Source organism: Thermobia domestica, chromosome 6, assembly GCF_964235325.1.
Source record: "Thermobia domestica chromosome 6, izTheDome1.hap1.1, whole genome shotgun sequence".
NCBI classification, from domain to species: domain Eukaryota; kingdom Metazoa; phylum Arthropoda; class Insecta; order Zygentoma; family Lepismatidae; genus Thermobia; species Thermobia domestica.
The window spans coordinates 136,107,727-136,120,884 of record NC_137459.1 but is presented as its reverse complement, the minus strand read 5'-3'; the positions used below and the strand labels follow the sequence as shown (position 1 = coordinate 136,120,884).

General features: G+C 36.9%; 1 protein-coding gene across 4 annotated transcripts in view; it reads left to right on the top strand.

The window, feature by feature from the left end:
- The window catches only part of LOC145688238 (prestin-like), a 342,947-nt gene that overhangs the window by 169,986 nt on the left and 159,803 nt on the right, over positions 1-13,158 (top strand). Inside the window, exon 1 of one of the 4 annotated variants that reach the window (XM_081762157.1) lies at positions 11,198-11,332. The exons of 2 other annotated variants lie outside the window; for them this stretch is intronic. The gene's annotated coding sequence lies outside the window, so the exon portion shown is untranslated. Of the gene's footprint in view, positions 1-11,197; positions 11,333-13,158 lie in introns of those variants that run through there. One more of the 4 variants, XM_081762166.1, reaches the window with a different exon arrangement.

Below are 13,158 nucleotides of genomic sequence, written 5' to 3'. Positions count from 1 at the left end.
GCACTATGTACAGGGCGTAGCATATACACACACATTTTAACACACATTTTCAAAGCAAATGTTGGAAATGTCCCCCATGAGCCTCCAAACATGCTTCCACACGTTTCTTCTTGTTCTCAAATACTCTCACAAGTTGTTCATGTGGAATGCTATGAGCAAAATCTCGAATAGCTGTTTCGAGTTCTTGTAGCGTGTGGGGGTTCCCTTTATAAAGTGAATTCTTCGCATAACCCCAGAAGTAAAAATCCGGAGGATTGAAGTCAGGAGACCGAGGTGGCCACAATCCCTTTGAAATTATTCGATCTCTAAAAACTTCTTGCAGTAATCTCATGGATTGGCGAGCTGTATGTGCTGTAGCGCCATCTTGTTGTATCCAAGCATTACGAATTTCGTCTTCCTTTAGTTCTCCCATGAACTGGTAAATATTTTCCCAATAACGAGTTGAATCTATTGTTTGTCTGAAAAATATGGGGCCGACTATTCTTCTTCTGTATATTGCAATCCACACCCCTACCTTCTGGTCATGCAGAGGAACTTCATGTATGACATGTGGGTTTTCTGCACACCACAAACGTGAGTTCTGGGCATTGACGTAAACTGATAAATGGAACCAGGCCTCATCAGTAAAAAAAAAATACATTATCCAAAACATCGTCAGACTTGTCCATGACAAACCGTGTAAACCATTCACAATACTGCACTCGTTTTACACGGTCGGAATGAAGTAACTGCTGCACCGCTCTCACCTTATACGGAATAAGACGCAGTTTCTTACGAACCGCCTTTTGTGCCGTACCAACACTTATTGCTTCTTCCTGGGCAAGTTTTCGAAGTGGCTTATGGGGGCTACGTTGCATTGCATCCGATATGTGTAGCATCTTTTCTTCATCGGGTACTGACGGTCTACCACTTCGATCATAGTCCATTACCGTTCCAATGTCTCTAAATTTATCGATCAGTGCCCTTACAGTGTGACGATTCGGAACAGGTGTATCCGGAAACCTAGCTGCAAACTTATCTTTGACTGTCTGTCTGTACTCACCTTGTTCACGGAACACATGTTCAACCAGGAATATTCGTTGTTCCAAAGTTAACACCATTGTTTCAGGGACCGCTAACTAGTTGCAACAATCACTTCAACGTCACTTTGCCGACTGGAATCTAAGAAAGTAACTTCACGGAAGGCGATAATATAGCAGTGTTGCAAACCTTCGCATAAAATTTTATTTCATGAGACTTTGAATGTGACTTTGACTTGACACGATTCAGGTGTATAGAGATTTTTGAAAGCTCTGTATATTAAAAGTCCAAACCATATCATAATGAAAAGATACAAATGTTCAAATGGAAAATTTTATGTTTCTCATAGATGTAGCATACCTTGCATGTTTCAAATTTCAACAAGAATAAAATACATTGAATTATAGGATGGAAACAAATTTTGTGAGGAACTAGTATAAATAAAATTTTGCTTTCGAATAACTAAAGAGGTTGCCATTTTCTAGTCTTTTCCAAAGATTTATCTGTTCCGAACATCCATCATCACTTTTATCTCTTGCGGATATAACGTTGTAATTTGCACAGATAGAATGAACACGCTATAGGTCAAACGGATCACAGGCAAAAGAAGAACGCGCGAATAGTGTTTGTGATTTTTACTCTTCTCCATGTTTCTGTGTTTTTGTCCCTCTTCTTAAAGAGTTAGTGGAAAACTGTGAAAGTGAGTAAAACGCGTAAAAATAGGAAACAAGGCACTGAGGAAGGTTCGTTAAATTAATTAACTTAAAAAAAATAATTCAGTGCCCTGAAACACCATATTCCAATCAATATAAGTATCTGTCCAATGCCGTGCCGTGAAAAATCAGGGTCCGAGGCGAGAGCATATGGCAGCGCCTCCGTACATATGAGTTGTCAGTTTAAAGTTGACTTCTCTGGACTATTCTTTCTGCATAATACTTTACTGTTTTATCATGACTGAAATCGGAAAGTTTCAGCATTATTACACTGTAATCGGAAAAGTGTGTAGTAACTGAATTCACTACAGCTCCATTTTTCTTCTCCTAGAACAGGATGTCTTAGAGTAGTGGCTTAAGTAATGTTTCGTAATGTTGGGGACGCGAGTTTATATTCCGGGTGTGGCAATTCAGTAAATTTTTACAATCTACAAAACTGATACTTCTGATGTATGAACATGAAAAATATTCAATTTCCTTGGGTCTAAGAGTTGAGACAACTCCCTTTACAGGTGGTAACGCCAATAACACAAAATTACGTCATCTGTATCAACCTTCGTAACTGTCTGACAAGTAAAGTGTTTGGACAAGAATTGATGAACACATAAGGGCTAAACACGTCCTTCCTGCTGTAGTATCGGCCAAAAATGAGTTCCAGGGAATTGTTCGTAGCTATGCAAAATTTCCTAATAGTGATCGAACTTACAATACGGATCGCTAGTCACGGGAATGATCCTATTTAAGATGTCACATCACCTTTCTACTTAGAAGAAGAGCGAAACAAAATGCATTACTGTTATCATAAAGTGACAATTCTATCTGTAAATCCGTAAAAGTAATAATATTATTACGTTATGTATAAACCTAACCTAACCTAAGAAACATCTGACATACTCTATATCTTTTCTGTTCCTATGAATACCTTCGACTATGTCACTTTCTCTTTCCTTCTGTGGTAATAATAATAATAATAATAATAATAATAATAATAATAATAATAATAATAATAATAATAATAATATAAATAATAATAATAATAATAATAATAATAATAATAATAATAATAATAATAATAAAGGAATGACATAATTACAACACCAATTACATAAACACTATCTTCCCATTCAGAAAAATTAATAATTGCTACGACAGGATTTGAATACAGGTAGCTGCAATGGGATTTTCCTGCTTTCACAATTTCTTTTAAATAAATCGCCCCAACCGGAGTATTGTTCGCCACTTGCACCTCATGTCCTTTCGACGTATTCCAAACACTACAGGAACACGAACACAGAAATACTGAGGACAATTCAAATTGCGACCTTGCTCTTCAGAGGAATTGGAACCCCTAGTGGATAGCGCCTCATGATCAACAGCGTCATGATCATGTGGTCTCAATTTGCCACAAATTCCTCATATAAATATAAGGAAATAAACTAGTAGTTATGGAAAATAAACATAGAACTGTCTATTTCTACACGTGTTGATACAACGTAAAGAATGTGAAAATAATTTCTGTCGTCTTTTCTTCTTTGAAAATTAGAAGTTATATCAAAGACGAAATGTAATGTAAGTTGGGACCATCCCTGCAACTGATGTCCAGCGCCGTAACTTAGATTCTTTTCTGGGGGTCCTTTGGCGTGGGAGACCCGGGTTCAATTCCCGGCAGGAAGTCATGTGGTTTGGATTCCACGTTAATCAGTAGGTCCACGTCTCATATACCACGTCGCTACTGAACGGGACGTTAAACTCAAATTCAACTCAACTCTTTTCTGGTGGGGCAAGCATTAATAAGCTTATTTGGGCCCCTAGAAAAAGTTGATTTCTAATTATTGGGTCCCCTCTCTCCAACCTTTTCTTAATCTTTATGGGCCCACCGGAGCCTGTGGGTCCTCCCGGAGGGTAAGCTCTGTGGTTCCGTTAGTTACTTCCTGGGCCCATTCTATACACCACAAACTTATTAAGGGTACAATATTACGAATAAATATTACTCAAATGAGTCCACGACTGATTTTTGTTCTATTTACCTTTTGTGTGCTGTTTTGTTTATGTAATGTAGCGACCCTATTTGATGTTTCATTTCTAATTTCATGTTCCTATCGTATATTGAGTAAGAAAATTTTGTCTGAAAATGGGCCCCCTCGAACGGCGTGGAGCTTCACTGGGGGCAGTTGCCCCCCCCCCCCAAAGTTACGCTCTGGCGATGACGTAGGCTCAACTTGAAGAACATTTCGTGATACTTTCTTCGTTGAGCAACGTGTGTATAACTTGTTTTTGAGATAAACAACGAAATCACGAGTAAGTCATTAAGACACTCATACAAGTTGCTTATATTTTCTTATTTATATTTTATTTATATTTTGTTTATACAATATTTGTTTTTATATATATATATATATATATATATTTGAGTATCTTTTTTATATATTTTTATAAAACGATTTTAACTAGTTATTAGTTTTGGTGGAAGGTTAAGTGGCGCGGTAGGTGAGTGGTTAGCACATTGAACTTCTGTTCGGAAGACCCTGGTTCCAATCTCGGCGAGGCTGGAACGTTTTCAAGTGTTCCTGTTTCAATTTCAATTTCAATGCATACTCAGTGTGATAAGCAAGATCTTCTCTTTCCTAAAAAAAAAAAAAAAAAAAAAAAGTGTTGGAATGAGGAGAATTGGGGAAGGTATCTCAATGGAGACAATTATTTACAAGGTTATTTCCAGTAGTTGTTCTAGATTTGATATTTTCAGCTACTTTCAAGTATTTTCTGATTCATATGTGATCAGTGTTTTTATTTCTTTGAATATACAGTATATATTGAAAAAATACATTACATACACAGCAATATTGAGATTAACATATGCTGTTCATTGGACAACACGCTCTGAACCAGAGAGATTAATCTCAAAATGGATAAATGTTTCGTGCGTCATCTACTCACAACTTTACTTGCATAAGGACTTGATTCAGTGCTATCACCTGCTGTCACTGCCGAGAAAAAAAGTTACCTGTAAGTTGGGTTGCATCTGTCTAGGCGTTCTCACAACTGCAAAAGACCTGGACCCCAAGTAATGGAATTAGATCGCTTAGGGGGGAATTACTTTTGTGGTTGCCTGTACAATACGTTGCTTGTCACATGGAGACCAAAATGAGCATGACATTTTCACTCAGATGTGACAGATGGTAGAGAAAAAAAGAGAAACCACTTCATTAAAATGAAATTAAAGATTAATAAAATCGTAAAGAAGAATAGCATATACATGACTAGGATTAACCAATGTTGTGATTATTAACAAAACATACTAATATACGAGAATGCCAATAGATACTTTCAAATTGTCATACTTATACCATACAATGCAGGAACTGCGGTGGCTCAGTAGTAGAGCATTCATCCGTGGAGCTGGGGTCCCTCTTTTGATCCCACCTCGCCCCAAGTGGAATTTTTGGTGGACAAACACCGTGTGTATGGATTTTCCCGGGCCTCTCCCGTTTTCTCCTACTTTATTCATTCCACTATTTCATTCATTTCTTATCATCACCGTCTGCTTTAGCTTAGCCGTCATAACAGTTGGACGTAAAACTAAAAGATTTCATTTCATGTTTCATTTCATACACTGCAGTGATATTTAGTCAACACAAACAGTTGTAATTTTTCTGAGTTCACAATTAATGTTCTGGTGATTGCTTCACATAAACTTCTCCATTGCAACTTCGAAGCTCTGAAAGTAGAATCAAGTGGAATGGAATAGAGTGATCGAAGTAAATGAGAAGAATGAATGATGCTTTGATAGAAAGTCGGATTTTATATGTGCGTGATTGCCCTTGATTTTCTAAACTAATTTTGCCTTTTGAAAGGTTTTCACTCTGTATTTCCAACAAACTTTCATTACTGAATGTCTGTGTGTGTGCATGTGTCTGTCTGTCTATTATTTGCGGATTTTTCAATTTTGAGCCCTCCGTTCGATTAAGCATCAAAAACTATCTCAAAGAAGTGATGGCATTTTTTGCGTCATTCTTAGCGTTCCCTAGATATTGGCCAAAAAATTTAAAATTTCTGGAGATTGAAGGAGCCATATCTCGGGAACCGTAAGTCATAGAAAGACGATATTAGTGTTGATGAATATCAATATTTAACTTCAATGCCAGTTATTGATTTAATAAGTATTGCGTCATTATTTATTGATTCAATAGTTATTGAGTCATTAGTTAATCAAATGAATTCAATATACAGGGTGGCCCCAAAACTAGGTATACAGACCAGCATCGATCAAGAATGACATTTTAATTTATTAAGAAAATGAATTTATTTGCTTTGGTTTATTCCGAACTTAAGGTATAAATGAAAATAAATTAAGAACAGATAAGGAAGAAACTAAGTCGATTTATCATGAAATGTTTATTTGTTTTGTCACTTCAGGCACTGTTTTGATTATTTACCTCTTTCATGTCAATATTGAAACTGTTCATTATTTTCACCTTTCTTTCTGCATGTACAGCACTTACACATTATTTTAATTATGGATTTCACCTGTCTATCATTCCATTTTAATAAAAAATTTATTTTGTATATTATATGATATTATTTCTAGGATAGCCGAGATCAAAAAGCAGTCAAAGATAATTCATAGCTTTTGTTTGATGTTCTTGAGAATTTTCAACCTATCGGAGTCACCACTTCACATTTTGGTTTCAAAAATGAAAATGAAAATGAAATCTTTGAGTTTTACGTCCCACGGTTATGCCGGTTAGGCTAAAGGAGACGGTGATGATGAGTGATGAATGAAATGGTGGAATGAAGAAAGTGGGAGGAAACGGGAAAACCCCGAGGAAACCCACGCACACGGTGTTTGTCCACCACAAAGTTCACTTGGCGGGGGCTGGGATCGAACCCGGGACCCCAAACACCAGAGGTGAACGCTCTACCACTGAGCCACCGCGGCCCAAAGTTTAGTTTCACGAGAAAAACATTCTCATTTCTGGAACACTACTTTGAACTTACAAATACGTAAACTTCAGATTTTTTATTTTAAAAGAGCTGTACATTTAAAGAAAATAATAGACGTTGTAAAAGAAAACAAAAAATCTATTAGTTTCAAACTACATAGATCAACTATAAATGATAAGAACCAAAATTTCTACAGATAGCTTCTTTGTCTGGCATATCCTGAACATGCGGACACACATTTCTTCCATTTCGAGACAAATATTACGAAAGCTGCATATTGAAAAAAAAATGTTCTAAAAATGGAACATTTTCATATAAAAGGTTAAAATAATTGAATTGAGGGCTAAGAGTAAGTATGCTAGGCAAAAGACCTTGTCATCAAGTTAAATTCACCAACTATTTCTTAATATAGCTAACCTTGAACATTTTTCTCGTTTATATTTGTAATCAATTTCCTTTCCTTTTCTTCATGTGCAGTACATAGACCTCATTCTTTACAAAATTCGTCCAATGTCATTGTACTCTCTTCTGTTTACATTTCACGATGTGATTTTGGTTATCTTCTTTTCTTTCACTAAGCCTGTATTGTCCTAAATTTTTCGGCCTTTGTAGAGATGAATTTTTTCACTAAATATCCACCTTTGCCTTCTCATTCAAAAATAAAGGAAATGAAAAGAAGGAAAACATCTGTTTTATCTATTTGCACAGTTTGCTCATGTAGAGGTAGTGTCCTCAAACATCAATAAAAACATCTGACATTCGCTCTAGTCTATATATAAACCGTGAAGGCTTCGTAGTGTTAAACTGCTAAAGTACTGCCATATTACAGTGTAAATTTGCCCACTAAAGTGTATATTTTTATAGCCTTTATTTTGGATTGTATTTTAATATTTAGCTTTTCCTGTATTTTTATTTTTCCTGAATTTCATATGCAATTTTCTCCAGTTGCACCCCTCCTTTCTTGCAATTGCTTTTTAAATGATGTTTCATTTATTTTAAATGTTGCTTAATATTCTTTCCTATATTTGATGATAAGCATTGTTAGCGTACGCGCCTTTAGAGTGCGAGACCTGGGTTCGATTCCCTGTAGGAGCTCATGTGTTTCGGATACCAAGTTAAGCTGTAGGTACACGTTTCATATAGCCTCGGGCAATAAGTATGGGCATAACATTATAGCTATTAAAGTAAGAAAACCAAAATTATGTTTTAAAATAATATTTTGCTACAAAATCATAAATGCATTTACCTTTTCCCCCTCGATTTGCGACATCTTTTGGGTCCCAACCCAACCCACAGTTTGATAAACCCTATCCTACACCATATTAGTGGCACAAGTTGTATTGAACATTTTTTTCTCGCGGGCTCATAACAATACTTTTCAATTCAAGCGTGTACTCCCAGATCTAAGTTGTCAACCACTTAACGGCCAACTTTCGTGAAGAAAAGTGCTCCGGAAAAGACACATACTGGTATATGTATATTGTGCGAGTTCAGCCGAACTCATTCGATCTTGATCAAATTGGGTGTGAAGATAGACCTTTACTTGACATATAAGTGTGTGACATATGTTGTGCAGGCTTTGGGTTCCCGAGTTATAGGCAGTCAAATTTTGCTTCATATTTTCGAAAACAAAAACCTATACGCCGGACTGATCCGGATGGGAACAAACTTGGTATGGTAATATACTTTGATCTACTGTACAAGCGGGTAAAATATATTTTGCAGCCGTACGGTTTTCGAATTATAGGTGGCTAAATTTTGCGTCATCTTTTAGAAAACAAAAGCATATACATGTAAAGCATCATATCCTGATCAAATTGGGCATGGAGGTAGAATTTGATTTGTTATATAAGTGTATAGAGTGTATTATGTCGTGCAAGCCTACGGTTCCCGAGTTATGGGCTGTCCAATTTTGCATCATAATTAAAAAAAAAAATCCATACTCCAGGCTCATCAGATCGGAGTGGTAGAACCTGCTGTACTATATAATATGTTGTATGAAATATTGTGTTCTACAGCCTTAAAATTCCCGAGATATGGGTGGCCAAATTTTGCGTCATACTTAACCAAAACAAAAACCCATACATGTATAAATCACATAAAATGGGATAAATTGGGATCATACTTGGCATGGTGGTAGACCTTAACCTGCTATATGGGCATGTGTTGTCTTGTGTGGGCCGCATTAAGGTTCCCGAGTATGGGTGGCTAAATCTTGCATTATATTTTCGAAAACGAAAACACAATACACCGACCACACCTGAATGGAAACAAACTTGATATGGTGATAAACCATGATCTATTTATTGTGATTATGAGTATGATTTTGAGTTTAACGTCCCTTTCAGCAGCGAGGCTATATCAGACGTAGACCTATTGATTAACGTATAATCCGAACAACATGAGCTCCCGCCGGGAATCGAACCCGGCTCTCCCAACTCAAAGGCGCGTATGCTAACCACTTTGCTACGAAAGAGCTCCATGATTTAATTATTAGAGTGTGAAATAAGGTGTTGTGCAGGCTTTCAATTTCCGAGTTAAGCACAATCGAATTTCTGAATCAATTCATTAGAAATAATATAAAACATAAATATCGTTTAAGTAGCTATTAAAGGTCAGTCTTGAACCGAAAGAAAAACATAAAAATGAAATGAAGGACGATTTTTTATGATTGTATTTATTTCAATTGTACTATAAACAGAAGAATCGTGCTATAAATTTAATATACTTATGTTGGAAAATAGAACTACGTTAATAGAGCTGTGTTAAATTTTACATACCTCCTAAGGGGTCGTGTACCCCAGGTTGAATATTACTGTTTAATACCACATGACTAAACTGTTTCTTCTCGTGTTGTTGTTGAAAGGAAATTCATATTGCAATAAAATAGATATGTGTATGATGAAATGTTTATAATTTTACCATTATTACATGGCAATTGGGCTAGTACAATATAGAGTTTTACAAGTCGATATATCCGAACCTACATATTATCCGGAGGTGTAGCAGAATCAATAAATTATCTTTTAAATTCTCTTCCATTATCTTGTAAGTCTTTTTATGTACCGATACCTGGGTAGTAGGGTGTATTATTAATAATATGACATGTGAATATGAAATAAAAGGAAGGATAAGAATGGCAAAAGAAGCCTTTAGGAGGAAAAAAATACTATTTTGTGGGATCTTGAATAGAGTTGAGAAAAAGACTCATAAAGTGCTTCATGTGGAGAATTGTACTGTATGTGGTAAAAACATGGACATTGCGCAAAAATAATGAAAAACGACTGGAAGCTTTCGAAATGTGGGTGGGGAGAAGAATGGGATTAGAAAAATTAAATGAAATCTTTGAGTTTTACGTCCCACGATTATGCCGGTGAGGCTAAAGGAGACGGTGATGATGAGCGATGAGTGAAATGAAGAAAGTGGGAGGATACGGGAGAACCCAAAGAAAACCCACGAGCACGGTGTTTGTCCACCACAAAGTCCACACGGCGCGAGCTAGGATCGAACCAGGGACCCCAAGCACCGGAGGTGAACGCTCTACCACTGAGCCACCGCGCCCCCAGAATGGGATTAGAATTAGGAATTAGATTTCTGGGCTTTCGGCATCGATGGCCATTTGGCCCGTCACGTTTGAGGGATGACGTCCCTCGTCGAGCGCACTATCCGGGGAAAAAGAAGGAAGAAAGGATTGGGGAAGGAAAAAAGCTGCCTGGGATCTATAAGTTAGGTACCACCCCGGCATTTGCTTGGTGTGAATGAGGAGAACGCACGCAAACCTCATTTAGGGTGGATGGCCTGAAAAAGCGTTCCACAATTTTTCGACCGAGTGCCTCCACCGGGAATCAAACCCGGGACCGCTTGCATCGAAACCGAGAGCGTCAGCGACTATGCTACGCGGAGCCAGTGGAGGAAAATGAAGCGAATTAGCTGGATCGAGCGGAAAGCGAATGAGAGAGTGTAAGAAATAATAGACGCGAAAAGAACAGATTTAGATATTATTAACAAGAGGAAGAAAAACTGGTTGGGACATTGGATAAGAAGGAACTGTATCATAAGGAACGTGATAAAAGTTATGAGGCAGGAAAGAGAGGGAAGGGCGGAGGAAACTACAATTAATGGACAATATCAAAACAGAAAAATCGTACGTGAAGAAGAAGCGGTTAGCGGAAGACCATGGAGCATGAAAGCTTCTCAGTTGCATGAAGCGACCTTCCAATAATGGCAGAATACATATGATAATGATGATGATTTATGTACCGAGGTTGTATGAAACGTGAACTTACTGCTCAATATGGAATAAGAACCACATGGGTTCCTACCGGGAATCAAATCCAAGTCTCCCGCAGTGAAGGTGGTAATGCTAACCATTGAATCGCGGGAAAATCTTCCTTAAAAGTCGGTACTTTTCCTCCTCAATTTATCAGAAGGTCTTGTGTACACTATAATCACGAACACTTGTACTTGTCTGCCGGAAGCCTATCTTATTTGTAACATTACGCACTTTATGTGAAGATATTAGTGGCTTTGGAACTTGTGTGAAATCACGTGACTACATTGGTAGCTATTACGAAGCAGTTGTATTCCGTCTTTTGTGTAACTGTGTACGACTGTGAAATCATTAGACGAGTTGCGTTATTTATTTATATGTGCAAAAGGTAAGCGTATTGTTAACTTCCAGTTACTTATGGTGTAGACCGTTTTCCTGCATCTGTTCTTGAGTATCTGCACATTCCTGTGTTTTATATATGAATATTGCTAGCATTTACTATATTAACTTGTAAACAAATACTGTCAACAAGATAGTCACAATATTTAAAGGTGAATCAAATTGCCCTTTTTTACCAGTTTAAATTACACTTAATCTAGTTCCCTTTTTTCGATGGGATTTTTCTATGTTTTTTTTACACATAGTCATAGATTGTGTAAAATTATGTTCTGCACAAGAAATTGTAGTATGGTTACAATTTAGTTTGTAATAAATAGAAAAAAAAACATTAAAAAAAATAACAATTTCAATCACTTAGAAAGAAAGTTAAGGTAAACAATACACGCTCTAGTTACGCATCGATAAGTGGACCTCTTTAAAATGGTATAGTATAGTAGGGTGGGGTTAGCTGAGGAAAGTTTGGCCAGAGGTGTTCATCCTCGTGAGGGTAGCCCTCTCGAGGGTATTCTCACCCTCAAATTCCCTCGCCCACAATTACGCGAGGGCGAGGACAATTTTCCAGCACGGGGCGAGGGCGATGGGTAACTTCCTTCGCGAGGACTAAGGATAATGGGGGAATGGTACAACTTTCTTCACGAGAACGAGAGCACGCGAGGGAGAAGAATAAGCTTCCTTAACAACTATTTGGAATTTGCTGTTTGACCATTTTTTGAGGGAGGTAACATTTAAAATAACATCTGCCATGTCCGCTAGATGAAAACCTGCCGTCATAGCAAGATTATAGATTGGTCATATTCTTCTTTTCGCTTAGTTGCAGTAAACAATTCCTCTTGTGTACTACTACTACTACTACTATTACTACTACTACTACTACTACTACTACTACTACTACTACTACTACTACTACTACTAATAATAATAATAATAATAATAATAATAATAATAATAATATTGACAAGCTTCCGGATAGAAATAGCGCTACGTTTGGAAGGGGATGTACTACCATGAGCAAAATAAATGACGCGTCTCTTTATTTTGAAGTTTTTTGAAAATATCTCCGTTTTCTTTATATGTTCGAAATTTCGGAAGGTTTCCCCAGCAGGACAGGTTAATAACAAACCCATTTTTAATATTTGTGTTAGATATTAGCTTAAAATAAAAGAAATTAGAAGCAAAAAACATTAAATCGACAGAAATCTCGAGAATTACCAACTCTGCTAAAGTGGGAAATTTTCAAGAACACGAGGGAATTCTGCATTTCAACACGAAGCAGCGACATCTATGTCATTGAGAGAAATGTGGATTAAATCTACAAACTAAACTTTTAACGAATATTTCTAGTATGTCTTATTATATGCATTATCAGCAAACTCCAAATATATGAATATATGCTAAGTATTAACATAAAGATAGAGCAAATAGTGGAAATTATCTATGGAAAAGGACGAATTGGTAGGACGATCGTAATGAAATATCGTCTTTACCGGAACAGGCTCAGTTCACGTAAAAAAACAAATAGCTTAGTTAGTTGAAGCAGCGAGTCTGTATGCTGAAGGTAGCGGGTTCGATCCCGTGGAAGTGCCGTTATCATTTTTATCACTACACTACGGTTATTTTTTTTTATTTTTTTATTTGGGAAAGAATCAAATTGTAACGTATGTGTAAAACTCATGACGATACCAAAAAAAGAAAAAAATGCTGTTGTCGCACTTGCATTAGCGTCCCTAATTTTGTTTGCAAACAGTTTCGTAATTATTTCCCCTGTGCTCACTGCTCACAATATGCTCGCTGGCGCATAACGAATGTTTCCCAGTA